At 41.9% G+C, this 27869-nt stretch overlaps 1 long non-coding RNA gene across 1 annotated transcript in view; it reads right to left on the bottom strand.

Annotated features, from left to right (window-relative positions):
- Positions 1 to 27869, bottom strand: part of LOC138753703 (uncharacterized) — a 46386-nt gene that overhangs the window by 5376 nt on the left and 13141 nt on the right. The window contains exon 2 of the long non-coding RNA XR_011351375.1: positions 9425 to 9484. This is a non-coding gene — a long non-coding RNA (uncharacterized lncRNA). The remainder of the gene's footprint in view (positions 1 to 9424; positions 9485 to 27869) is intronic.

The raw sequence follows: 27869 nt of genomic DNA, 5'->3' as shown, positions 1-27869 counted from the left end.
ATGGGCGGTTACGGGAGCAAACTGGTAAGCCCGTGTCTGCGAAATCACCACACAGAGAGTAGCAAAGATCAGGATGGAGCAAGTTCAAGCTCACTATCATGGTACCAAGAATTAATAGTTTCTTCTCTGAGCAGTTCAGCTGGTCATCTCATACATAGTACAGGTTTGACACAGTACAGAGCAAAGACAAAATAATTTTACGAATGTGAAGAGGATGGGGCAGAGTTAGCCTAGCAGTTAGCGCAATGCGTTTAGAACACTAACGACTGCAGTTCGAGTCAGTCACTGTATGTAAGGAGCTTGCACCTTCTCCTCATGTCGCCGTGGGTTTCTAGTTTTCTCCCACATACCAAAGGTGCTCAGAGTTAGTTGGTTAATAGATCACATTCATGTGATTGGGCTGTGTGGCCCAGAATGACCTGATACCATCCTGTATCTCTAAATTTTAAAAAAATTAAAAATAAAAGAGGTGCTGGAGCTGTGAGGCAGAAGTACAACCTGCTGCACCACTGGCATCTATATATTTAAGACAAGGTTGAATAGATTTTAATGAATTAGGGGAATTAAGGGATATGGAAAAAAGGCAGGTAGATGGAGATGAACCAATCATCAGATCAGCCACAATCTCATTGAATGGCGAAGCAGGCTTGATGGGCCGGATGACCTACTCCTGCTCCTATTTCTTATGTTCTCACATTCTTGCATTATGATAGGGTCAGAGCTGGGGTGGGAACAGTACAAACTGGATAGCTTGTACCTAAACCAGATTGGTACCAGTCTATAAGGGGAGAAGTAAAAGACAAAGATGGATATGAAAGGCAAAGATATGGTGAAGTAGCTTGGAAGGCAGAAACGAGGTCTGCAAAGTAGATTTTTAAAAATTAGCTTGCCATTGCTTAATGAATCAAACTTCATTGCAAGTTGTGAATAAGGCAAATGTACGGAGGGCATATTGATATTAAAGACGTAGCCTGGAGTTGTTACGGGAAGGAAGGCCATGCTTTTCTAATCAATTCATTTTATTGAGGAAGGAACAAGGTGATGTGTGAGAGTAATGGTTTTGAATCTCCTGCATAGAATTTTGCAAGTAATTTGACAAGGTGAGTGATCAGAGAATTAAAAGCTCATGAGACCAAGGAAAAGTGACAAGTTGGTGCTAAAATTGGGTCAAAGGCAGGAAGAAAAGGAGAATATTGATTATATTTTTAGCTTTGTTTTGCAGTGGGGTCCTACAGGACTGAAGACTAGGTTCTTTGATGTTCATGGTACAGTATAGCTATCAACGATGTAGACTTACATAGAAGGGACATGATTAAGAACTCTAGAAATGTAATAAAAATGGACATGTAGTTGATATAGAGGAAGAATAATGGTAGGAAACTATCAATGGGCTAGTCTTAAGGCAAATAGGAATGGATAAATCCCCAGGGCCTGACAAGATATTCCCTCGGATATTAAATGCAGAAATTGGAGGGGCCTTGGCAAAGGCATTTGAAATATCCTTATTTGGAGGAAACCTAATATTTTTCTGCTATTTAATAAAACCTCTAAGAATAACCTAGGTAATTGTAGGCCGGTGAGCATGACTTCAGTAGTAAGTTATTGGAAGGTAGCCCATGAGACCAGATATGTAAATACTTGAATAGAGAGGGATTGATTAGGGATAGTCAGCATGGCTTTGTGTATGGTAGGTCATGTGTAACCAATCTTAAAGGCTGTTGAGGTGGTTACCAGGAAAGTAGATGAAGGAAAGGCAGAGAATGTTGTCTACATGGACTTTGACAAGATTCTACATGGAAGGTTGAGCAAGATATTTCAGTCACTCAGTATCCAGATTGAAGTAATAAATTGGATTAGACTGGCTTTGTGTGAGAATCCAGAGAATGGTAGCAGATGGTTGCCTCTCTGACTGATCTCCAATGCCTAGTGGTATGCCTCAAGGATCAGTGCGGGGTCTATTGCTGTTTGTCACTTTATCAACAATCTGCATATTAACGTGGTAAATTGGATCAGCAATTTTGCAGTTGAGACAAAAATTGGCGATGTGGTGATCAGCGATGAAGAGTCAGTGTGATCTGGACCAGCTGGCAAAATGAACTGTAAAATGCCACATAGAAATTCATGCAGACAAGCGTGAAGTGTTGAATTTTGGGAGGACAAACTAGGGTAGAACTTGCATGGTAAATTATAAGGAGCTGCAGAGAGTGGTAGGTCAGGACATCTGGGAATGCAGATACATCATTCCCTAAAAATCGCTTGACAGGTTGATAGGGTCATAAACACATTGGTCTTCGCAAATTGAAGTATTGAGCAAAGCAGTGGAGATATTCTGGTGAAGTTACATAAGACAATGGAGAGGCCAAATTGGGAATATTGTGTGCAGTTTTGTTCATCTACCTACAGGAATGATACTAAAAAGTTTGAAAGAGTGGAGAGTAGATTTACAAGGATGTTGCCAGGGTTTAAGAAGCTGAGTTACAGGGAAAAGTTAAAAAGATGAGGGCTTTATTCCCTGGAGTGTCGAAGAATGAGGGGTGATTTGATAGAGGCATGCAAAATTATGAGGGGTATGGATAGGGTCAATGTACGTAGACTTTTTCAACTGAGGTTATGTGAGACAAAAACTAGAGGACATGGGTTAAAGGTGAAAGGTGAAATTGTGGGAACTTCACACAGAGTGGTGAGAATACAGAACAAACTGCCAACAGAAGTGACGAATGTGAGCTTGATTTTGACATTTAAGAAGAATATGGATATGTACATGGATAGAAGTAGTATGGAGGGTTATAATCTGGATGAAGGGCCTGTTTCTCTGCTGTAATGTTCTATGGTTCTATATAGTGCTCTCTGGCATTATACATAGAGAGATTTGCTACTGCCAGCACTTCCCCTTACTGCATGGCAAGGAATGATCTCATGGCTATGAGGACTGGGACAGGAAATGTGGTGTCAGTGCTGAGATATCAAGGTCAGACTTGATCACTGGCCACCTTGGGGAAATCAAACCATTTCTAGGTCAGGCAGCACCTGCTTCACGTGTTGACAGATTCCCTGGACCCTTCAGTCTTCCTCATTATATCCTGTCAGATTTGAAAGAAACTGCTGACCTCTCTCTTTGCTTGGCTGCATGGCTCTCCCCAGCCAGGTTATGCCTCTATGGTGACAAACTTCACGGCCAATGAGTGACCTCCAGACTGCAGAAAGCCATGCAGTTAACCAAAAAGATGAGGAAAAAGCAGTTTTCATCAAATCGGAGGAGGTGGAGAAGGAGTCTGCAAGATCTGGGTGGTCTGTCAACACACAGAGATTTCTGGAATGGTCTACATTCAACATGCCACTCAGGGTGCTGGCCTAAACCCAACAGCTCAATGTTAAATAAATGCACTGCTAGCTTCAACCCACCCAACACCGTCACAGACAGCCTCTCCACACCAATCCTTTGGTCAATTCATTCCAATGGGAATAACATCAGAGTGCAGGGATTGGCACAGTGAATGGCAGCCTGAATAGATTTCATATTTTAAAGTAAGGGAGTGACATATCTGTGAGAGTTTGAAACAGAGGACCAAGAGTGCAATAAACTGGGTGCCAGACCATGGAGAAGAGTGAGGTGATCCATCTGCGAGTGGCAAACAAGATGAAGAAATGTATCATGTGCTTAAAAGGTGTAGAATGAGTTCAAAGTCCACATCCACAGTTCCCTGAAATTAGTAAGACAGGTAGTGAAGGAAGATACCTGAAAAAGAACACAAAGGTTGAAATACTTGACAGATTAGCCAGTATCAAAAACAAGTTCTAAACAAAGGTCAATTAAGCATTGCTCCTGCCACAGGTGATGCCTGATTTCTCCCAAATGTTTTCATTAACTTGTGCTTGAATTTCAAAATTATTTTTTAATTTAACTTTATTTAAATGTAAATTAAAATAAATTTATTTACAATACAGTAAGTCAATTTTGGCCATTGAAACCCATGCAACCCAATTACACCTGTTATGAGCCCAAAGGACCCCAAAACCCAGCAGCAATAGACATTCACCAAGACAAGTGACTTTTAAAACAAAAGTTATTTTTAATCAACTTTAAACATGAAAGTAGAATCAAACTCTAAACTAACTCTATACTTAATGAACCCAAATTAACCCCCTTCTAATTCTAAGTGCACGTGTATGATGTGTGTATGAATTCAAAAAAAGTTTTTTGGTTCACTGTTCAATCTCACTTCTTCTTCTTCCAAGTTTTCTGGATGCAGGCAATTCTTATACTGTGCACAGAATTTAACGTGCATAAAGTTTACCAGGCTTTGGTGTTTGAAAAGGTAAATGTTTACCTCAGGAAGGTTCTAGTAGAGTTTGCAGAGAGAATTATTTGTTGTTCCAGGATTTCCACATCTCACTTCCTCTAGGCCACCACAAAGCTCCACTCTCTTCTACTTATTCCAAGAGAAACATCAGTCAGATAGCACTTCCAGCCATCCACTGTTTTGGAACTTTTCATCAGTTCTTCCTGGATTGAACTGTTCAGTGTCCCACACACACTGACTGAGAGAGCTGGTTAACTTGACTTATCTCTTTTTCTCTCTCTCTCCAACTGAAACTTCCAGAAAAAGCATGTGACTCATGTGACCTGCAAAACCCCCGCCTTCTCCAGCAAACAACAGGAGTTCCTCCTTCTGCTCAAGTTGTTATCTTAAGTATAAACAAAACCCAGGAGTGACCTTTCAGTGAGCACTTTGCAGAAAGGGTTCTGATAGACAGCCTGACTCCAGCAAGACAATGGTCAAGCATGTTCTGAGCCATTAGCACCTACTGGTGAAATACGAGAGATCCTGCAAATGTGAATTCTTCAGTCTTTCAAATAAGATCTGCTTAGAAATGTGTGTATGTAGGTAACCTACTCTAAATCTCACCAAATTCTCCCCAAATTATTTATACTATTACACACCTAATTAACCTACCAACCCACATGTTTCTTGAGGGTAAGCAGAAACTGGAGCACCCAGGGAAACCCCACACAGGTCATGGGGTGAACATACAGGAGTTATACAGTGAAAGCTCTTTCCCCACTCATAGTGTTACAGTTGGATATATACAAAGAAAAACACAGTAAAACTTTATTTAAACATTTTTAATGTCACATTCTTTTGTACATCCTGTTATTACACATTGTAGAATTACCATTTATAGTATTATTGCCACTAATGGGCCTCCCACACCAAACCACCTCCTCCCCCCCACCAAGAGTCACACTTCCCCTTCTTTTGCTTCATTTGTTTTCTCATCAATCTTAGCCCCTCAATGACCAGTAGCTAAAGCATCCTGCACTGTGATCCTTCCCCACAAAGCACTCGTGTTGTCTGCACCAAGCCTCAGCAGAATGGAATGTGCCAGCCCCTCACTGACATCTCACTGTGCTAAGAGACCAACGGGTTTCAGGCTGTCCAAAGGGCGTTTTTCACCACGTTGAGGATCTTCCAGCAGCTCTCGATGTCTGTACCTGCGTGCGTCCCCAGGGACAGCCCATAAATCAGAGAACCCTCTTACACGGCTACAGGGTAAGAAACATGACAAGGACCCTTGCATATTTCTCCACACACTCTTAGCAAATCCACAGTTTGCAAGGAGGTGGTTTCACAACAAGGAGATACTACCAAAAAAATGACAAGAAACTCTAATTAGACCACAGCTGAAGAACCACATTTTGTGTTATGGTAACTACATTACAATAGGATATGACAGCACAAGAGAGTGCATGAAGAAGATTTTAAAAGATCTTGCGTGTGCTCAAGAATGTTATAATAATTTGGGCTTGTTCTCCTGAATTGAAGATTTAAATGAGGTGCATCAAGTTATTAAAAACTCAGCTCCCTGGCCCCTACCTGCTACCGCAGCGGCCTCCATAGTCAATGGATTGTCGTTTGTAATTTCCACCACTTCGTTAAAATTCCTTTCCCCTTTCAAAATTCTGAAGGCATTGTTTTTTTATGAATCCCTGGTCTGCTCTTCCTTCTCTACCAACCATTTCCCTTTTCATAGCATTTTCTCATTCAACAAGTGGATGGAAGACTGGTTCTTTTACTTAACCCCTTCCCACCATCCAAAGACCCCAAAGCACCTTCCAGACGAAGCAGTAAGTTGCATGCTAGATGATTGAAAGATTTTCTAATAACAAAGAAAAATGTCAAGTACATCATTTCCACATTTTTTTGTATTTCACAGCATGAGTTGCACCTGAACATCCTACATGCTTTCTACATCATATGTACGCTACATGACATTCCTTTGAAGCTTTGTGAAGGAGGTTGGACCAATTTGTCCTGAAGTGATCATCTTTTGGCACACACAGTCCAGAACAGGAATGAGACCCCACTGTGAAAACTTCCACGCTGAATTTTGATCTTGAATGCCCCAAGTAGCTCAGAGACTCAGCTGGACCCCATCCAACCCACCATTAATCTTCTATTTACTTGCTATTTTTGCAGAGAATGAAGCCCATTTGTACCTTGAAAACTACTAATATTTCCATTTCTCAACTCAAAACCACTGTGTACAGAACATCCCATGGACTATGAGGTATCACCAGAATTCTGAGGCTTCAATGTTCTTAGTTAATGTAGTAGCAAATGTGAACTAAACAAAGATATCTGACTTCTAGCCAAATGATGAAAGAGCTGAGGCATGGGGTTAATTAGGTAGCCTGTCTTCATTCTGTGTGATCTTACAGTTGAGTCTGCCAAAGAGAAGGACCCTATGTTTTTTGAAGTAATGAGCTAAAGGTGGATTAATTGTCAAGGTGCACATTTCATTACCTCATGGTGCTAACACTGCATGGGGTCAGGCAAGAGGCTTTTACAAAGCTCAATTCTATTTATGACAGATTAACAGAAAACCCATGAGCAAATAAATACCAGGGGTAGCTAATGGAAAAGACAGCAAAGAGGGGAAAGGATAAACCTCCATAATCTGAAGCAGTGTGATATGATTAAGGTTAGCAGAGAATTCCTTGAAAATAAAGAAGTGTTGAAGCCTATTTTTTGTTCGTTTCTGAAAGGATAAGTTAAATCAAATGAAGACCTACTCTTTTTTTAATTACTATAATCTTAGGAAGAATCTAAAATTTGGTTCTAAAGATTTAAGCAAACAGCTAAATATTTACTTAAAGTTAAGCACATTGAATAATACAAGTTAGCAATCAATCTAGCCCGAACTTCTATGTTGTTCGGGAAGTGAAAATGATTTATGATTTAGTACATTTTTCTATTTTTCTCTGCTTTCCTGTTCCATCGTTTAGGATGGAATGACAGGCAGCCTCCAGAGTTTTGATGGAGTAACCATTCTTCATAGGATCTTGTTGACACTGGTTAAGTGAAAAAACACAAATGCTGGAGAAACACAGCAGGTCAAACAGTGCCTTTATGTAGTAAAGGTAAAACTACATCACCTTTGCTACATAAAGGCTCTGTTTGACCTGCTGAGTTTCTCCAACATTTGTGCGTTCAACCGTTCTTCATGGGTGAGCCGAAGGAGTGAGCGTCAGCCTGCTGTTTGACAACTGAAGCGCTGGAGCTGAGCCGAATTTCCTGCTTTCTTGCAGTGCCAGTGACATGATTGGTTAGGCGTGATAATAGTTTACCTGCAGTTAGATCAGTAGATCATTTGTGCTTGACCTAGGCTTACTTTTTTTTAAAAGTGATCCTCACCTTTAATTTCATTGTGCGACAATTTTTTTTCCAGAAAGTCTATTTACTGAAAAAAATAGTACTGTTTATATTCCTCTCTCTGTTACACTTCAGCATACTCTAGATTTTGCCCTGAACTGAGTAACAGCAGGCTTGACACCAAAAATATTGGGCTAATAGTTGATGCCCGGACTGTTTTGAGCATATGGCACAAGTTATGTCCTCAGTATAATCATTCTATTTCACCAAGTTCCACCGATAGGAAGGTCTCTAGAGCTGAGTGGATCAGTAAATGCTGAAAGGGCTGTAGGAACTCAGCGAATCAGGCAGCATCCATTGAAAGAAATAAGCAGATGATGGATGTCATGGGCCAGAACCCTTGGTCAGGAATACCAAGAACAAATGATAGCGTGGAGTGGGTGGTGAGGGAGGAGGAGCACAGGTTGGTAGGTAATGGATAGATTTAGGTGGAAGGGAAAGAAAATGAAGGAACGAAGATGTGTTGAGGAAAGGGGCCGAGAACTAAGAAAGGATAGGGGGAAGGAAATAAAGGGTGTGCAGATAGAGGAAGGAATGTGTGCATGACAAGCTGGTTAGATGGGTCAGGGAGGGGATAGGGAATGAAAAGAAAATGAGAGAAGGGATCAGAGATATGAAGGAAAATGAAGGTGGGTAGCAATGTGGGGGGGGAGCAGTTACTGGAAATTAAAAGTCGATATTGATAATACCTGTTTGGTCATTGCCAAAAGGGGATATAACGTGCTGTCCCTCCAATTTATGTGTGGCCTCGGCATGTCAGTGTGGGAATGGGAAGTGGAATTGAAGTGGCAGGCCACTGGGAGGTACTGGCTGTTGCAGTGGACAGAGAGAAGGTGCTCGATGAAATAATCTCCAAGTCTGCTTCCAGTTTCTCTGATGTCGAGGAGGTCACACTAGGATCAAGTCTGACAGTCAATCACATGCCACAATATTTACCAGAAGTCACAATATATCTGGAATGGCAGGGACATAGGAAGGTTAGATCATTCAGCCCTCTCCATCTTCTTCCACATTCGGCAATTTCTTAGCAAAATTGTCTTGATCTAGTAACCTATTGATGACGGAGACAGAGTGAAGACTCCCCACATCTGTCCTGTAATGTCATGGCCAGAATTGTTCATAGGACAATTTGTGAAGTTCTAGTGTGAACTCCCTGCTTTTACCTTCTTTGCATTAGCCAATGAAGGCTTGTTTCTCATGATGTCTCAGCCTATTTTCTTTATCTCCTGCTAATTTCAAAGTTGGGTACAAGTGCTCTGCAAGGTCCCTCTGTTCCTTTATATTTATCAGTCATATCATCTCCCGCCCTACCCAATACATGCTCGTCTCTATCCATAGATTTAATTACCCTTCTAATGAATTCAGCTTTTATCTTATTTTCTAAAATCTAAGTAATATCTTATATTGCTGCTGCTTTTCTTTCTTCCTACAGAAGTGCACTCATAATTATCTAAATAAAAGTCAATTTTCCCCATACAGAACTACCTGGTCCACGGGGTTTCAATGGTTTTATTTTATGCGGTCTGGCCATTGTCTAACAACATCTCTACACCCATTTTAGTGCTATTTGTTATTGCATTCGAACATTTCCATAGCTGTCGAGGACTTTAAATTGAATAAATCTGGGAAATGAAAATATAGAGCAGTTCTGGTCGCCGAGAAAACACTGGATTGTTGTAAAACGCATATAGTAAAACCTGCGTCCTCACCCAATCAGAGTCCATGTGATTCTGGAGCCCACAAATCTGGTTGACACTTAACTCTCTGCTCTGTTAAGAGGCAAGAAGGGAAGTCAGATTGGTCAGCAATATCCCATGAATAAAAAGCCAAATTCCTTAAAGCAGTTCAAAACCTTGATGTAAATCGTGAAAACAGTGGTTTTAGCACATCACACACTTTGTACATTTCACTGGTGTGAAAAACCATATTATCTACTGCTTCCTTTACAACTAAAGTAAAAATATTGCAGATGTGGCAACTCTGAAATAAAATATATTGTGCGAAAAACTTTCAGCAGGTCAGGTAGCATTTTCAAGGACAGCACATTTGGTGTAATAGTTAACGCAACGCTGTTACAGAGACAGCAATCGGGACCAGAGTTCGTATCCCATGCTGTCTGTCAGGAGTATGTACGTTTACCTTGTGTCTGCATGGATTTTCTCCAGGGGCTCCAGTTCCTCTCACTGTTCAAAAACACACCGGGGGTATAGGTCAGTCAGGGGTAATTGCACAGCATGGGCTTGTAGGCCGAAAAGGCGTGTTACCATGCTTTATGTCTAAATTTAAAATTAAAAAAAGGTCAACATTAACTGTCCCTCACTCCACAGATGCTGTCTGACATGCTGAGTATTTCCAGCTGTACATATTTTGCTGATTTGTTAACCATTCAGCTGTTTGTCCTCTCATTTAACTGTCCTAAACATTGACATCAGCCCACCACCTGGTATCACATCAAAGGTCCTGTAAAATATTCACCATGAATTAGACATTCCTGCCAGAACAGTTGCCACTGAAAAGTCACTGTTGAACACAAGAGCTCAACAGGATGAGCAACATGCATTGGGGGAAAAGGAATTATCAACATTTCAGGTTGACACCCTGCTTCAGGACACATTAACCTGCTCTTTATGGATTTTAATGCTGCCAGGATTGTTTGTTTTTACACTAAGACTGCTGCATTTATCAGCCAGGTTCTTTTTATTTCGAACGATAACTTCAAACCCGTAAGAGGAGTACAAAATGATGAAGCATGGAGCAGGGGAAAAGTTGGAAACTTCTCTGCATAGCACAGATATCTGAAACGAGCAGACATTGGTTTAGAATGGAGGGATAGATGTTAATGAAGGAAAACATTTTCACTGAGAGGATGCTCTGAATCGAGAATGCACCGCCTGAGATGTGGGTATCCTCACAGCATTTAATGTTTCCAAACAAGCTATTGAATTGCCAAACCATAAAAGGCTTTGGTGCATGGAAATGCGATGTTCAGATGGTTGGTGTGGATTAGGTGAACCAAAGAGTCTGTGGACTCTCTGATTCTATACAGAGTTTCACCACTGGCTCAATGATCTTGCCTCAAACTTGTGACAGGTTAGTCCACAATGAAATTGACCTCTCCCAATACAAATAAGGGTAAAAAAAAAACAAGTTTTATTTTCTGTGAGTTTCAACAGTGAAATGTGCATGGGGTTTCTAGTTGACATGACATCAGGCCTGAGTGTCATTGATCGATGCCTCTACTTGGAAAGGCTGTTGAGCTTCAACATAAACACTATAACTTTTTTGAGTAATACAAATAACAGAAGTCCAACATTAACTTTCCAGTTGGCAATGAGCTATCTAATCAGGTGGCCAGATGCAAAGCTGCATATTCTACCCCAATGCGGCTGTCAGGAGGCCATCTGAAAGAGCCTGATGTGGCTCAGAGGAGTACTCACCAACCCTCCTCCGGACGTATACTCTCCACATCTGAGTAGTCTCCTGAGGCACCTGAATGCAGCTGCCTGAAAGCAGCTTCCAGGAGGCAGGCTGATGACAATCAGCCGGAGACCCAAATCCCCACACCTGACAGCCCCACCCCACCCCCGCTACTCCTGCCCTGACATCCTGCGCCGGCCAACCCTGCCTCAACATCCCGCGCCGACTGCCCCTGCCCCGACATCCCATGCCGGCCACCCCTGCCCTGACGTCATGCGCTGACAAGAGCCGGATTGCGCTGCAAGGCACCTCTCCTGCAGCTGTCCTTTTCAGGTGGACAGCGCAGCGCTTTCAGGGCTGCGACCTGAAAGACCATTTCACAGGGCTGTATCCGGTTCTGCAGGCACATTCTTGGCGGAGAATGCACCTGAATTTAACTGGAATAGCAGCATAAAAGAAACGAATGCATTTACAAAAGATCTCTCACAGCCTCAGGTGTTATCAAAGTTTGTTAAAATGCTTTTGAACTGCAGTCACTTTAAAGGTGCCCCAAGTGGCTACAATTGTTCTTGGAACCTTAACCCATTTCTCCCTCTCCACATGTTATCCACTAAGTATTTTCACCATTTTCCATGTTTATATTTGTGGTTCAGCTACTAGATTTGTAACTAAATGCCTGGATGATTTATCAGCACCTATGTCATTAAATTCCATCCAAGTTAAATTTGTTTATTTAAATAAAAGTGGAATTTTTAAAAAAAGCTAGTTTAATGACAGGATTGTATTATGAAAGGTGAACGCGTGGCTGAAAAATTGGTGCAGGGGCAGGGGTTCAGGTTTGTGGATCATTTGTATCTCCTCTGGGGAAAGTATTACCTGTACAAAAGGGGCAGGTTACTCCTGAACTGAAGAGAGACCAATATCCTTGCAAGCAGGCTTGCGAGAGCTGCTTGGGATGGGTTGAACTGGCTAGGCAAGGGAATCAGAACCAGAGTCTTTGGTTAGATGATAGACCAGTAGATACTATGTGTATTGAGACTGTAAAGAAGGAAAAGCAATGGATGGATAGGTTGAAGAGTGTGTACTTGAATGCAAGAAGTATTAAGGAGAAGATTGATGAACGTTGAGCATGGATCAGTGCATGGAATTAACACAGAACACTACAGCAGAGAAATAGGCCCCTTCAGCCCTTCTAATCCATGCCAAACTAATTTTTTTTAGCCTCGTCTCACTGACCTGCACCCTATATAACTATACCAATGTTAAAATTGCGCCTACATTCACCACTTCAGCTGACAGTTTGTTCCAAACAGCCACCACATTCTGCGTGAAGAAGTTCCCCTCGTTCTCCCTAAACTTTTCCCCTTTCACCCTTAGCCCATGTTCATTGATTTATATCTCACCTATGCTCAGTGGAAAAAGCTTATCCACATTTACTCTGTCTATTCTCCTCATAAATTTAAATACCTCGATCAAATCTCCCATCATTCTTAAATGCTTCAGGGAATAAAGTCCTAACCTGTTGAAACTTTCCCTATAACTCAATTTCTGAAGTTTGGGCAACATCCTAGTGAATCTTCTCTACATTCTTTCTACCTTAATGATATATTTCCTATAGTAAGTGACCAAAACCGTACACAATGCTCCAAATGTTGCCTCACCAATGTCTTATACATCTTTACCATAACATCCCAGATCCTATACTTAATACTTTGATTTATGAAGGCCAATATACCAAAAGCTCTTTTTACAAACATATCCACCTGTGATGCCACTTTCAGGGAATTAAGTATCTGATTTTCCAGGTCCCTCTGTTCTTCCACACCCCTCAGTGCCCTTCCATTCTCTGAGTATGTCCTTTCTTGGTTTATCCTTCCAAGATTAAATACCTCACACCTCTCTGCATTAAATTTCATCTGCCATTTTTCAGCCCCCTGCAAACTTTGAAAATCTTCATTGCTGTCCACAATGCCTCCAATCTTAATTCTATCTGTAAACTTCCTGATCCAATTTACTATATTATCATCCAGATCATTGCTATTGATGACAAACAACAATGGTCCCAGCCCTGATCCCTGAGACACACGACTAGTCACAGGCCTCCAGTCTCCAGCTTCTTCCGTCCAACCCATTGTCAAATCTAGTTTATTACCTCACCATGAATACCAAGCATCTGAACCTTCCTGACTAACCTCCTTTGTGGGACCTTTTCAAAGGCCGTGTAGCCAACATACACAGCCTTTCCTTCCTCAACTCTCATTAAAAGAACTCTATGAGATTGGTTAAACATGAACTACCATGCACAAAGCCACGTTGATTAGCCTGAAACAGTCCCTGGCTTTTCTAATAATTGTATATCTGATCTCTTAAAACACATTTATTTTAAGCATCTAGAGTATAGGGAGAGATTGGACAGATTAGGTCTTTATTCTTTGGAGCGTAGAAGGTTGAGAGGGGATTTGATAGAAGTATTTAAGATTATGAAAGGGATAGACAGAGTGGATGTGGATAGACTATTTCCGTTAAGAGGAGAAAAGATTAAAACAAGAGGACATGAGTTAAGAATTAAGGGGCAGAGGTTTAGAGGTAACATGAGGGGGAACTTCTTTACTCAGAGAGTGGTAGCCGTGTGGAATGAGCTTCCGGGAGAAATAGTGGCAGCGGAGTCAATTGTATTATTTAAGAAAAGGTTGGACAGGTATGTGGATGAGAAGAAGATGGAGGGTTATGGGCATTGTGCAGGGAGGTGGGACTAGAAAGGGGTGTTTGGTTCGGTGCAGACTAGGAGGGCCTAATGGCCTGTTTCCGTGCTGTAATTGTTATGTTATGTTATGTTATGTTCATTATTTTTTCAAACAGATTATATTGTTATTATTTTATTATTTTTAGAAAAAGGAAAATCTAAATCTACAACCAATAAGAAGTTATTTGGCCAAAAAAAGGATAGAATTCTTAACAGAATGATGAATTACCTCATTGGTCAACATTTCTACCTTGATAAGAAATCAAAGATTATTAAAGTAATTCAAAAAAGGTCCCTACACTATTTGAAAATTTATCTTCAAATTGTAAATTGATCATCTAATCTTCTCTAAATTTAAATATGACATGACATGACATCACGTAGCCATTAAGCATGATTAGGTGAGGTAAGCAACATCACCCTCTTAGCCATGAGAAATTAACAGCTAATACCTACAGCTCAGATGTCATTAACATTATATCACTCTCTCCAATAATACCAAATAAAGCAGTTAAGGGATTTTTTTTGGTCTTAAAATTAACTTTTAAAAATGCAGAGAAAGTTTGAAATACTTCAATCCAATATTTCTTATGACTCTGACATGTTCAAAACAGATGAATTAATGAAGCATCTCCATTGTTGCATTTATCACAAAGAGGAGATACATCCTCATATTAAAAAAAATAGTTTGACTTTGGACATGTGAGCCCGATGGACTACTTTAAATTGTAACAGAGAGTGGCAGGCACATAAAGAAGATGTATTAACTAATTTGAAAATTACATTCCAAGTTTCTTCAGGAATTAAAAGCTGTAGGTCTTCTTCCCAGGCTTCTTTTTAAATTTTATGTGAGGAAGCCTCTCTAACAGATTGATTAAATGGGATCTACTACACACAAAGCCATGTTGACTATCCATAATTAGTCCTTGGCTATCTAAAAACTTGCATATCCAATCTCTTAGAACACCTTTAAATAATTTTCCTACTACTGGCATTAGGTTCACCGGCTGATAATTTCCAGGGTTACTTTTGGATCCTTTTTTAAACAATGGAACAACATGCACTAACATCCTATCTTCTGGAACCACATCTGTGGCTAAAGACATGATAAATATTTCTGCCAGAGCCCCCGCAATTTCTACATTAGCCTCTCTCAAGGTCCTAGGGAATGTCTTGTCAGGCCCTGGGGATTTATCCACCTTTATTTGCTTTAAGTCAGCAAGAACATCCTCATCCTTGATTTGTATAGGTTCCATAATCTCACTGACTATTTTCTTTACTACCCATGAATCTGTGCCCTTTTCCTGAGGGAATACTGATGAAAAAAAATTCAAAATCTCCCTTATCACTTTTGGCTCCATAGCCAACCACTCTGATCTTCAGGGCGACCAATTTTCCTTCACATTGGTTGCCAAAACAATCTAATGCCTTCGTGATTTCCTTCTAGAGGATTTTCCAAGATTTTTTATACTCCTCAAGTACCTCATTTGCTCCATGTTGCCTATACATGCTTTATACCTCTCTCTTTTTCTGAACCAAATCCCCAATCTCTCTCAAAAACCAAGGTTCCCTATGCCTGCTAACCTTGCCTTTAATCCTGACAGGAACATTCAAACTCTCTACTCTCAATTTTTCACCACTGAAGGTCTTCCACTTTCTTCGCACATCCTTGCCTGAAAACAACTTATTCCAAACCACATATTCTAGATTGTTGCTTATTTCATCAAAATTGGCCTTTCTCCAATTTAGAATCTCAACCCAAGACCCAGACCTACCCTTCTCCATAATTGAAACTATGGTATTATGATGACTGGACCCAAAATTTTACCATACACATACTTCTGTCACCTGTCCTGTCTTGTTCCATAATAGGAGATCCACTATTGCATTCTTTCCAGTTGGTACCTCAATATATTGATTTTAAAAACTTTCCTGAACATATTTGACAAACTCCAAGCCATCCAGCCCTTTTACAGTATGGGAGTCCCAGTCAATATGTGGAAAGTTAAAATCTCCTACTGTATCCTGCAGCTGTCTGCTATCTCTCTACAGATTTATTTTTCCAATTCTCATTTACTATTGGCCAGCCTGTAATATAACTCAATGAGTTCCTCAGCTCCACACATATAGCCTCAGAGAATGAGCCCCCTGGTCTGTCCTGCTTGAGCATAGCTGTGATACTTTTCCTGACGAGCATTACCACTCTTCCCCCATTCTATCATGTCTAAAGCAATGGAATCCTGGAACATTGAGCTGCCAGTCCTTCCCCTCCTGCAACCAAGTTTCACTAATGGCCACAGTGTCATAATTCCATGTGTCAATCTACTCTCTAAGATCACCTTCCTTTCCTACAATACTCCTTGCATAGTTATAAATGCTCCTGAGAACATTTCCACTACGTACAACCTGTTGACTTCTAACGATGCATGCAATTTTCACATCATCTTTTCCCTCCTCCACTCCTCTATCTGCTCTGGCACTCTGCTTCCCCTCTCCTTGCTTATCTAGTTTAATCCCATTTGAGCAGCACCAGCAAACCTTACCACAAGAATAATAGTCCCCTTCCAGTTCAGATGCAGGTCCCATCTTCCCTGGAAGAGAGCCCAATGATCCAGAAACCTGAAGCCCTCCCTCCTACACCATGTCTTTAGCCAGTGTTAAACTGCATTATCTTCCTATTTCTAACCTCACAAGTATGTGGCACAGGTTGCAAGCAATCCTGAGATCACAACCCTGAAGGTCCTGTCCTTCAACCTAGTGCCCAACTCCCGGAACTCTCCTTGCAGGACCTCCTCACCCTTCCTACCTATGTCATTGGTCCTTATCTGGACCACAACATTTGGCTGCTCACCCCACATCTTGAGAATGTCATGAACTCGATCTGAGATATCACGTATTCTGGCATCAGGGAGGCAACATACTTTCTGGGCTACTCGATATCTTCCACAGAACCTCTTATCTGTCTCCCTAACTATGGAATCCCCTATCATTACAGATCGTCTCTTCTCCTCCCTTCCCTTCTTACCCACAGAACCAGACTCTGTGCCAAAAACCTGATTGTCATGTCTTGTTCCTGGTAGGTTTTTTCCCCCCACCACCCCCCTCCACCAACAGTAACGAAAATGTTATTGAGGGGAATGGCCACAGGGGTGCCCTGCACTGCCTGTCTGCTCCCTATCCCTCTCCTGACTCTCACCCATCAACCCTCCTCCTGTCTCCTAGGTGTATTAATGTCTCTGTAGCTCCTGTCTATCACCGCTCTCTGCCTCTCAAATGATCTGGAGTTCATCCAACTTATCAGGAGCTTCAGCTGGATGCACCTCACAGATGAAGTTATCAGCAATACTGCTGGCGTCAATAATGACCCACATTCTGCAAGAGGAGTAATCCCCTGCCTTGGCTGCCAATCCCACTGTTTGTGACTTGAGAAAAAAAAAAATGTTAAGGCCATTACAGAGACTTGGCAGTGCAAGGGAAAAAAATTGCCTGATTCAAATTCTGGGGTTTAGATGTTTCAAAAGGGATAGGAAAGGAGGTAACATTGCTAACCAAGCAGAGTATAACAGCTGCAGAAAGGGAGGACATGGTGTAGAGATTGCCTACTGAGACTTTGCGGGTGGAAGTTAGAAGCAAGAAAAAAGTGACTACTCTGTGGGAGTTTTCTATTGGCCTCCAAGTAGCCACTGGGACACTGAGGGCAGATCAGTAGGCAGATTTTGGAAAATAACAGGCTTGTTGACATGGGAGACTTCAACTTCTTTAAAAATGGCTGGCAATTTCCTTAGTGCAAAAGGTTCGAATGGGGCAGCATTTGTAAGGTATGTCCAAGAAGGATTCCTGACATAGTTTGGAAGCTAGCCAACTAGTGGAGAGGCCTTCTGGATGTAGTACTGGGTAATGAACCTGGTCAGGTCTCAGACCTCACTGTGGGGGAGCATTTTGGAGACAGTAACTACAAATCCCTGACCATTGACATAGCTACGGACAAGGGTTGTAGACAAAATGGGGAAGTGATTAATTGAAGAAGGGCTAATTATAATGTGGTAAGGAAAGAACTTGAGTGAAAAATTTGGGAATAAATGTTCTCAGGGAAATGCATAGCAGAATTGTTGAGGTTGATTTGGGACCAGAGGCAAGATGTCCAGGTTAGGTTTGTCTCAAGAGACAAGACTAGCATCTTTTACATTGGGCAACAATAGTAAATATTAGATGACATCTGTTTATGGTGTGAGGAGGAAAATTTAGAGGAGATTTCAGAGGTAATTTTTTTTTTAGACAGAGAATGGTGGTGCATGGAATGCATTGCCAGCAGTGATGGTGAAGGCTGTTAATAATGGACATTCTTAGATTGGCACATGGATGTAAAGAAAATACAGGGTTATGAGTGTGAAGTGGGGAAAAATTGGATTGCTGTGATTGGAGTAGGTTGACTTAAGTCGGCACAACATCATGGGTTGAAGGGCCTTTTCTGTGGTGTTATGTTCCAGTTCAAAAACATCCTACAGGAAAGGGAATCTTGACATTACCATTTGACCTGTATGTGACTCCAGATCCACAATGTTAATGAATTTTAACTGCTGTCTGAAATGTCTATGTACAATTGGAAATGGGCAATGGCCTTATCCGGTTATTTCCACACCACGTACCAGTAAATGAATTGCAGGAAAGGTTTTAGGAAATCGGCAAGGAACATAATTGTGATGTGCTCCAATAATACTGAAAGTAAAATTTGTGGTATTTTTGGCAAAGCAGAGGATCAACTTTGGAACTGATGATAAAGGTTCACATCTGAAAAGTAGTTATTTTTTTGGGGGGGGCTTAATATTTTATCTCTCATCCTGTAGACTGGATCGTGCCAAGGAGTGTCAATAGCCAGTTGCATTTTTTACACAGGCGCGGATATCCTCATTTAAATTTATTTCCTAAAAGTTACTTGGAAGCAACGGTTATATCAAAGGAGTAGCTACTTTTTTTTTCACATTGGACAAAAAAAATTACAAGCCTGTATAATATATTTCCAGATCGATATTTTAGCACAAAATCTCAAACTTATTTTAGACCTTAACTCCTATCTTCCTTATTTGTGCATACCTATTTTTGTAGCCTCTTGTCCAATGAGACAAAAAACTTGCTAAGGAAAAGTTTGCTAACATCAGTCATATCCACAAAACCTTTGAATATCAATCCTATGAATTTTTACAATTATAACATTTTCTGCTGCTCGTGGAAATGATTTGACAAAATCGTTTGATGGAACAGACTCTATCGAATTAACATGAGGCTGACTGGTGCCATTGTGAAGTCTTTGCAAACCCTTCTTTCTTCAGCCCTCATTTTGTATGGCAGCACATATCCACCAAACCCTTGTAGTTGTAAATATGAAACAGCAAAGATTTAAGCAAAATCGAGAAAGCAGGCTTAATTCTTGCGAGGGAGCCAAAAACAACTCTGATTAGTTCTGCTTGATTCAGTCCATCTTCTGAACTGTTGAAATCAATGTCACGGAAATTACTGCCACAGCAGAGAGAGCGGCTATTGTTTTTCTCAGCGCAAGACTCACTTCAATTGGCCATTGTTTAAATATGGAATCCTTCAGTCCCTTTTCAGTAATGGCATTCGGGTCAACTGTTGATGACAAAAATATTGTGAAGTCACATGAGATACCAGCGATTCATATGACTGCAAGGAGCAAACTTCAGATCTACATGCTTCAGTAAACTTGGCAGGCTATTGTGCAGTCTTAATGTGGCAATTGTCTTTTGTTTTATTAATTCACAATTACATTTATTCCCTTAACTATCAGCATGTTAATAGAGTGAACAGAAAGGCCAGCTATAAAACAGACAAATTTCTACTTGGAATAATATAATCAAATTCCTGATTCTTCACACATTTTGTTCTTCTCCTATTAACTTCTAAATGCCAGATTGATCAACATTATGCACACCCTGTGCTCACTATTAGACCAACTGGGAACATCACAAGTTGTGATTTGCATATATTTTCCCCAGTCATTGCAGTAAGACCATTTGCTCCACAATATCATATGTCATTTGTTTAAAGTTCAACTAGGGTGACAATATGCTGAAGTTACATTATAAGTAAAATGTGTGGACTAACACAATCCATAAGACCAGTCATTGTATTCAACACTGGCCAGAAAAAAATATAAATACCTGGTAATCTCTAAAACACGGCCTTGCATATTTATTTTCTTTGTTGATTGTCTTCCGACCTTCCTGAAGATATGAAAGTCTCTAAAGGTATGTACTAAATAAATTTTAACCAAGCCACAATTCTTCATGCTTGATCTTTGACAAGGAGGAGTATGTACTTTGCCTTTTTAATTTAAAAAAAAATTAGACATACAGCACGGTAACAGGCCCTTTTGGGCCACAAGCCCCATGCTGCCCAACTACAACAAATTGATCTCTACCCATGTACATTTTTTGAACAGTTATTAGATCATGAACAGACTCTTTGGCTCAACTTGCCCATGCTGACCAAATTGCCTACACAAGCTTGTCCTATTTGTTTGTTTTTGGTTCATATCCCTCCAAATATTTCCTATCCATTTACTGTTAAAATTTATCTTTTAAATGTTACAATTTTAACTACTTCTACCAGTTTTTCTGGCAACATGTTCCATATACCCTGTATCCTCTATATGAAAAAAGATAACCGTCTGGTCTCTTTTAAATATTTCCCCTCTCACCTTAAATCTATGCTCTGCAGATTTTGATTCCCCAACCCTGGAAATATTACATTTACCTGTGTCCCTCAATGAGGTTCCCACCCAGCCTTCTAGTTCCAACAAGAAAATTCCCACCTTCTTATAATTCCAGCCCAACAGCATGGGTCATGGGCTTGAATTTTCTGACAAAGGGCACATATACTCACGGAATGGTGAGTGGTCAGCTCCAACATTGGCCCCATTCAGGCTGACACTTAAAACAGTCACTAGCCCCCTAAATGCACGAGACTACTGCACCTAATTTCCAAAATTAGTCTTCAATAAGGAAGAGAGTCATTGACCCTCCATCACCCATGATTCAGCAGTATCCTCTGAAGTCTTGCAACAAAATCCTTCAAAAGCCAGTACCGAGCACTTGCTTTTACAACTCAACAAGCTTCACCTCCGAAGGATGGGTGAAACGTGGACGCTTTTGTCTAATCCAGCATTGCTCCAAGCAGCTACCTGACTGACAGAAATATGTGAGGCTACTTTGTTTCAATGCATTGATACTCATCTTGCAGCACTGGAGTTCAAATTACTAGACTTTTGATTGAGTTGAACAAGGTCGGGATAATAGCAATGAGAGGCCACCAAAATCATATTGTCAGGAAGATAAAGATTAGGAGAAATTTCTTTGTTCAGAAACTATTAGAACAAATGTTTGGCTCTTAAGAGCTGTTGAATGAGAGATCACTGTCACTTGCTAGAGAGGATGAATGAGTTTTAGAGGTAGTTTTACTCTTAAGGTTCTTCAAAAAAGCAATGAACTGTGTCCCATCTGTTCAAATGTGCATAGCTCCTATTGTTTTAATGGACATATACAGGCTGCACCCTTGTGCTTGTGAATTTGTGCCATTGGTTAATAGTTTTGTAGAAGCATTGATCTCCTCACCAATTTTGTCCCTGCAGATTTGACTATAAACTGGGACTTCAATGTGAACAACTAACTCAACCTCAAGAAGCCATTGAGATCAATGAAGTCTAATAAGTTTGAGCACCTTTGCTCTGTCTGCCACAACAGCAAGGATTCCCCATTGGCCAGCCATTTCAGCTCCACATCCCATGTGTCAATAGCCTCATGGTTGAGGTCATGTGAATATTAGAGCAACAACATATTAGATTCAGTCTCACCAGTCTTCAACCAGACAGCATCAAGATCGACTTCTCCAACTTCTGGTAACTCCTGTTCTCTCACTTTCCCCCATCTATTTAAATTTGACATTTAGACATACAGCACATTTACAGGCCCTTCTAGCTTATGAGTTGTTGCCATGAAAATACTCCAAATAGCACTTTGAAGGGTGTGAAGAAACTGGAGCACCCAGAGAAAACACAAGGAAAAAATATAAACTCCTTAACAGAGAGCACTGGGTTCAAACCCTGGTCACTGGAGCTATAATATTATTGGGCTAACCACTACAAGGAATGGTGGGGGCACATGCCAGTTGTTTGGAACAGGTTTGCTGATTGCAACATCATGTCGAAGCTGCTGAAGGACACCCAGGTCAGAGTTGGATGAGAAGTGAATGTCCCCTGGAACTGTAAGGACGGTACCATAAACCATCTCTGCGGATGATGTAGGCAAATCTTCCTTGGGAGCAGTGCGCACTCCCAGTAGAATCCATGGTAACTCATCGACCCAATTGGGATCAGTGAGTCGGGCCTTGAGTGCAGACTTGAGTTCCACAAAGCCGTTGGACTGAAGGTGGCATGCTGTAGTGTGATGCAGAAGCGTGCAACAAAAGCGTGCAAGAGCAGTCCACAACACAGAGGTGAATTGCGCTCCATGATCTGAAGTTATGTGCTTCAGGACACCAAATCTAGAGATCCAGTTGACAATGAATGCTCTGGTGCATGTCTCAGTGTCACTGGATGGCAATGGGTAGCCTCTGGCCAGCATGTGAAACGGTTACGACTGTTTGGATGTATCTGATGTTTTGAGATACTGGCAATGGTCCGACCAGCTGGCGTACCGCCGAGAAATGTTGGAAAGGCACCTTGGTGTGTCGCTGAATTTTTGAAGTCTGGCAGGAGGTACATATCCGGGCCCAATGCGCAACATATTTTATTCAGTCCATGCCATACGTATTTATTCAACATGAGCTTGACGGTTGTTCTGTTGGATAGATGAGACAAGCTGTGTACCTGGGCAAAAAAGACATCGCCACCAAGATGCCGGAATCACCAGTCGAGGATAGCCTAAAGACATGGCACAAAGTAAGGCTGGGTGCCAGGTGTATGTCCACGCTAGTAATGGCAGTACTGTAGGCCTGAACATCAGGGTCTATGGACTATGCACTAGCCAATTCAGGAATATCAACGCCATCCTAAATATGGTGTACAGTCAGACTGGACAACACGTCAGCGACAAGAGTGTTTTTACATCCGTCGTGAATTCAGAAATGTATGGCAAGTCACGCTGCTGTCTGGCCGACCATGTGTCCGTTATTTTCCTGAAGGAAAATACAAGTGGCTTTTGGTCCGGAAAAGCAATGAAATGGCGACCCTCCAAAACATATCGGAAGTGTCGTGTGCTGGATATAATGCTAACAGCTCTCCATCAAGTGCACTGTATTTTATCTCCAATGGCTGTAGGTGTCGGCTAAAGGAAGCGAGGGGTTGGCAATGGCCATCGACTGACTGCTCAAGAACTGCACCCACGGCCATATCCGAGGCGTCAGTGGTAAGTGCCAGGGAAGCATTGAGATAAAGATGCGTGAGCATGAGCCACCACTTGTCTCTTGCTTCTCTTTTCTCTTCCCATCACCCAGACCTTTCTGCATCCGGATCCCCACTCCCTTCCCTTCCTGTCTCCTATCAGAGTGTATCTTTCTCAGCCCTCTGCCCCCTCCCCCTATCAACTCTGAGTTTTCTTCCCCCTCCCACCCATATCAACCTATCACCTGCAAGTCTGTGCTTCTCCCCTTTCCCCTCCTCCTGCCCACACCTTTTTATTAGGCATTTGTCTGATATTTGTTTTTCCCATTGAAGGGTTCATCTTGCAACATTAGGCTTTTTCAGGTGCATTCTCCACCAAGAATCCGCCTGCAGAAGCAGAAGCAGCCCTTTAAATTGCTAAAAGCGCAGCGCTGGCCACCTGAAGGGACAGCTGCACCGGATGCACCTCTGAGCACACTCCGGCTCCTGTCCCTTTGGGCCGTCAAGTTTGGGATGGCTGGCTGTCAGAGCTAGGACAGCCAGCACGGGCTATCATCATGGCGACGTCTCACGCGAAACGTCCCCACACTGACAGCCCATGCCGGCCGCCCCACAGTGTGGGGACTCATGTCAAGCTGTTGCGAGAGCGGGTGTGGGAACTCATGTCAGGCTGTTGCGAGAGCGGGTGTGGGGACTCATGTCGGGCTGTTGGGAGAGCGGGTGTGGGAACTCATGTCAGGCTGTTGGGAGAGCAGGTGTGGGAATTTATGTCAGGCTGTTGGGAGAGTGGATGTGGGGACTCATGTCAGGCTGTTGGGAGAGCTGCGCAGCAGTATGGAGACGTCCCCGCGCTGACGTCCCGCGCCTGGGGAGAGAGGCAGCTGGGAGGGGAGCTGTCAGATGCTCGCCAGCTGACTGTCATTCCTTAGCAGCCACTTTTAGGCGGCTGCATTCATGTGCAGGGGGGCACCTCAGTTCTCTGGCGATTATCCCTCCCAGAGGAGGGTTACAAAGTTCGCTTCGCAGGCGCCTCCTGCACTTTCAAGTGGCCTCCCGACAGCCACATGTGGGCATAATATGCAGCTTTACAATCAAGGATTTTGGCCACCTGAAAGTGCCTGTTGACTGCCCTTGCTTTCCAAGGATGTTGCATGACCTGTTGAGTTCCATCAGAAATTTTGTGGGGTTTTTTTTTAAAGTTGAGAAACCTTATTTTAAAATAAAGATAATAATTACTTTAAAAGTTTTACTAAAAGGATAAAGATTCCACAAGTGTAAATATTTATATCCTATTCATTGAGCATTCACCAAGATGAGTCCCATTGTGCCCTTATATGTTATCTGAAGCTCTGTAGAGTTTCCAGTGCTCAAATTTTGACAGGTTAAACAAAGAACAATAAGGCTAAAATAGAATAAAAGAAGAAAATACAAGAAATGTTAAGAATGTTAGATACATTTGTGGAAAGAGAAATGGTGTGAACATTTCAGATTGAAGACCTTTCATTAGAATTCAGATTTCCACCATCGGCAGTTTTTTTAATGAGGCGGGAATTTGCTTTATCTCTAAGGCTTTTGGCAAAAGAAGCATGTTTCCTTATGTTATTCGCTGTCTTCTTCGTTGAAGAGAATGTGTACCAGAGAGGCAACAAAACAAGAGAACAGAAAATAGATACTATTGGCATTTTTGCACAGAAACTTCAGAATTATTCCGAAAAACGTTAGCATACTTACCTCTGGTGTATCCCAATGTGGTCATTTACACAGGGGCACTTTTATACAGCCTTCCTGTGCTGCGGAGTTTGTCGGAGTTTGTCATATGCTTTAGGCCTATTTGTTATGGAGTAGCTGCTGTCCTTTTACTCAGCAGCCGCTCTGTGAAAATGTGTAGGGGTCCCAGTGGGAAAATTATGGGATGGAATTTACCTAATAAATTCCATTGTGATATTTTTATACTGCCACTGGAGCAGAAAAACTTCCTGAAATTTTCTGCTCTTCAGCGGCTGTGTAAAAGTGCCTTGTGACATCAGGCACACTTCCTCGCAAATAAAATCTACTTTAGACCTTAATTTTTTAAATTTAGACATACTGCATTGTAACAGGCCCCATCGATCCAGGATGCTTCCCAATTGTACCCAATTGTACCTACAACCCCTATGCTTTGAAGTGTGAGAGGAAACTGGAGCCCCCGGAGGAAATCCACCCAGACACGGGGAGAATGTACAAACTCCTTTCAGAGCAAGCCGGATTCGAACCTGTGTGACTGGTGCTGTAACAGCATTTTGCTAACCCCTACCCTAACCGCACCACCCATTATGCAAACTGTGCCGCAATTACACTAACCGCGCTGCCCATTACATTTACCCTGCCACCCATTATGCTAACCATGCAGTCATTACCCGAACCGTGTCACCCATCGTGTTTACCGTGCTGCCCTTTATGCTAGCCGTGCTCTCCATATTGAGGGCATGGCATGGAAACCACTGAGAAGGGACACTTTGAGGAGAATGCTACTATGGAATGCAAGTATCTTTCCCACCTTGACAAAGGCATCAATTTCTATACCTGGCTGAATTTGTACAAAGCTTTTCACAAGATACTGGAAACTTACTTGGTTCAAAGCGTGAATCACTCTGAGAGGTGTGGTGCTTGAAACCATCACTATCTTGGAATCATCTGCCTTGAGCCCCTTTCACATTTAATCGGCCATTCAGTGTCCAGGGATAGTAATGGGGGTTTCGCCTTTCATACTAGATCACTCCTAACTGGGTCACTGAACATTTTCACACTTGCAAGGGTCTATTCCCAGTATTTGGTCTGTTCTATCTTTAATAGAAAGGACCTTCATGAAGTGGCACGCAAAAGAGAGAAGTGATTGCCCGTCTCATACTTGTCTGATCTCAACACCGGCAGATGCCGGGGATTGTACTAGGGGTTGAGGCCGTCAATCCCTGGAGTGAGATGACATCATCTGACGCCGACATCGAGCAGATTTTGCTTTTGCACTTACCACTTTAAAGGCCAATTGGTGTTTGATTCCTGAGATCAGTGGCAAGTGTGAAAGGGGCTTTGGATGTTGTGCTTTCATTTGGAGTTGAAGGCACTTCAGCCTCAACAATGCTGGCCTCTTTCATCTTACATGCTGAACGTGACAGCTTTTAGCACAGACAAAATGATTCCAGGAATAAAAGGGTTATTATATTAAGTGCATTTGACAGCACTTGGCCTGTATTTATTGGAATTTAGGAAAACGTGGGGGGAAGGGGGGGGGGGAATGGAAATCTCACTTAAATATTTTAAATGTTGAAAGGCATGGACAGAGTAGATGTAGAAAGTTTGTTTCCCCTGGTGGGGGAGTCTCAGAAAAAAGGGCACAACTTCAGGATTGAAGGGTGTTTGCTTAGAACAGATGCATAAGGATATCTTCAACCAGAGGGTGGTAAATCTCTGGAATTTGTTGCCTCAGCTGGTTGTGGAGGCCAAGTCATTGAGTATATTTAAGACAGCTATCGAAAGGTTCTTAATTAGCCATGGCACCAAAGGTTATAGGGTGAAGGCTGGGCATTGAGGGTGAGTGGTGAAATGGTTCAGCTCATGATTAAATGGCAGGGCAGACTTGATTGGCTGACTAGCCTATTTCTGTTTGCTATGTCTTATGGTCTATAATTATAGTTCATCAGGGAACTTTGCGACCCATCGACTTTATGCTTACACCTAGTTCTGCAATTCCAATGTATCCATTCTGCACTCTTTCCCATAGCTGTTCCATTTACCAAATGCAAACCCTTTTTGAAATCACTGGTCGATTTAGTTTCCATCATCGCTGCAAGTAACACATTCTAGGTCAAAACTACTCTCTGAATAATATATCTTCATGTTTTTCTACTCTACTTTGGTCAACTTTTTAAATCTGGTTCTTCCAGTCCTTAAACTATTCACTAATAGGAACAGCTTTCTTCCAATCACTCTAACTAAAGCCAACCTTTGTCAGCCTTCAAAATCTTGCACACAACTGAGGTAAGTTATAGTCTTATGTTCACTGCCTTTCCTCAGTAGAGGGACATGTAGATGGAGTACATGAAGTAGAGGGAGGTTTGAGTGATGTGATGAGCTCCTTTCACTACCTCCTGTAGCCTCTCCCAAACTTGAGCAGAGCAACTTTCAAGCCATGCTGTGATGTATCCATTAAGTATGCTTTCAATAGTGCACCTGAAGTTGATAAAGATAAGGAGAATGTGCCAAACTTCCTTACTCCTCTGAGAAAGTAGAGGCAGTGGTGCACTTTCTTGGCTGTCATGTTAACGCGTTTTCCCCAGGTCATATCATTCCTTCTCCTTACTGATGTTGAGAACAAGCTTCTTATTTTAGCACCATGCCATGGGACTTGCAATTTCTTTCTTATATTCTGTCTCATTGTTATTTGATACTCGGCCAAGTACTGTGGTGCCAATTTTGAGTGTGATTGTGGAGATGTTGTTACCCATCTTCAATGATTGCTGTCTGATACACAGAAAGTCTTGCATCCAGGTGTGTGCGTGCGTGCGTGCTTGTGTGCACGCACACGGGGGGGGGGGGGGGGGAGGGGAGGACGCTGCGGTCTACA

Source organism: Narcine bancroftii, chromosome 1 (assembly GCF_036971445.1).
Source record: "Narcine bancroftii isolate sNarBan1 chromosome 1, sNarBan1.hap1, whole genome shotgun sequence".
Classification (NCBI taxonomy): domain Eukaryota; kingdom Metazoa; phylum Chordata; class Chondrichthyes; order Torpediniformes; family Narcinidae; genus Narcine; species Narcine bancroftii.
Note: the sequence above shows the minus strand (reverse complement) of the source record. Positions and strands in the feature narration are given on the sequence as shown.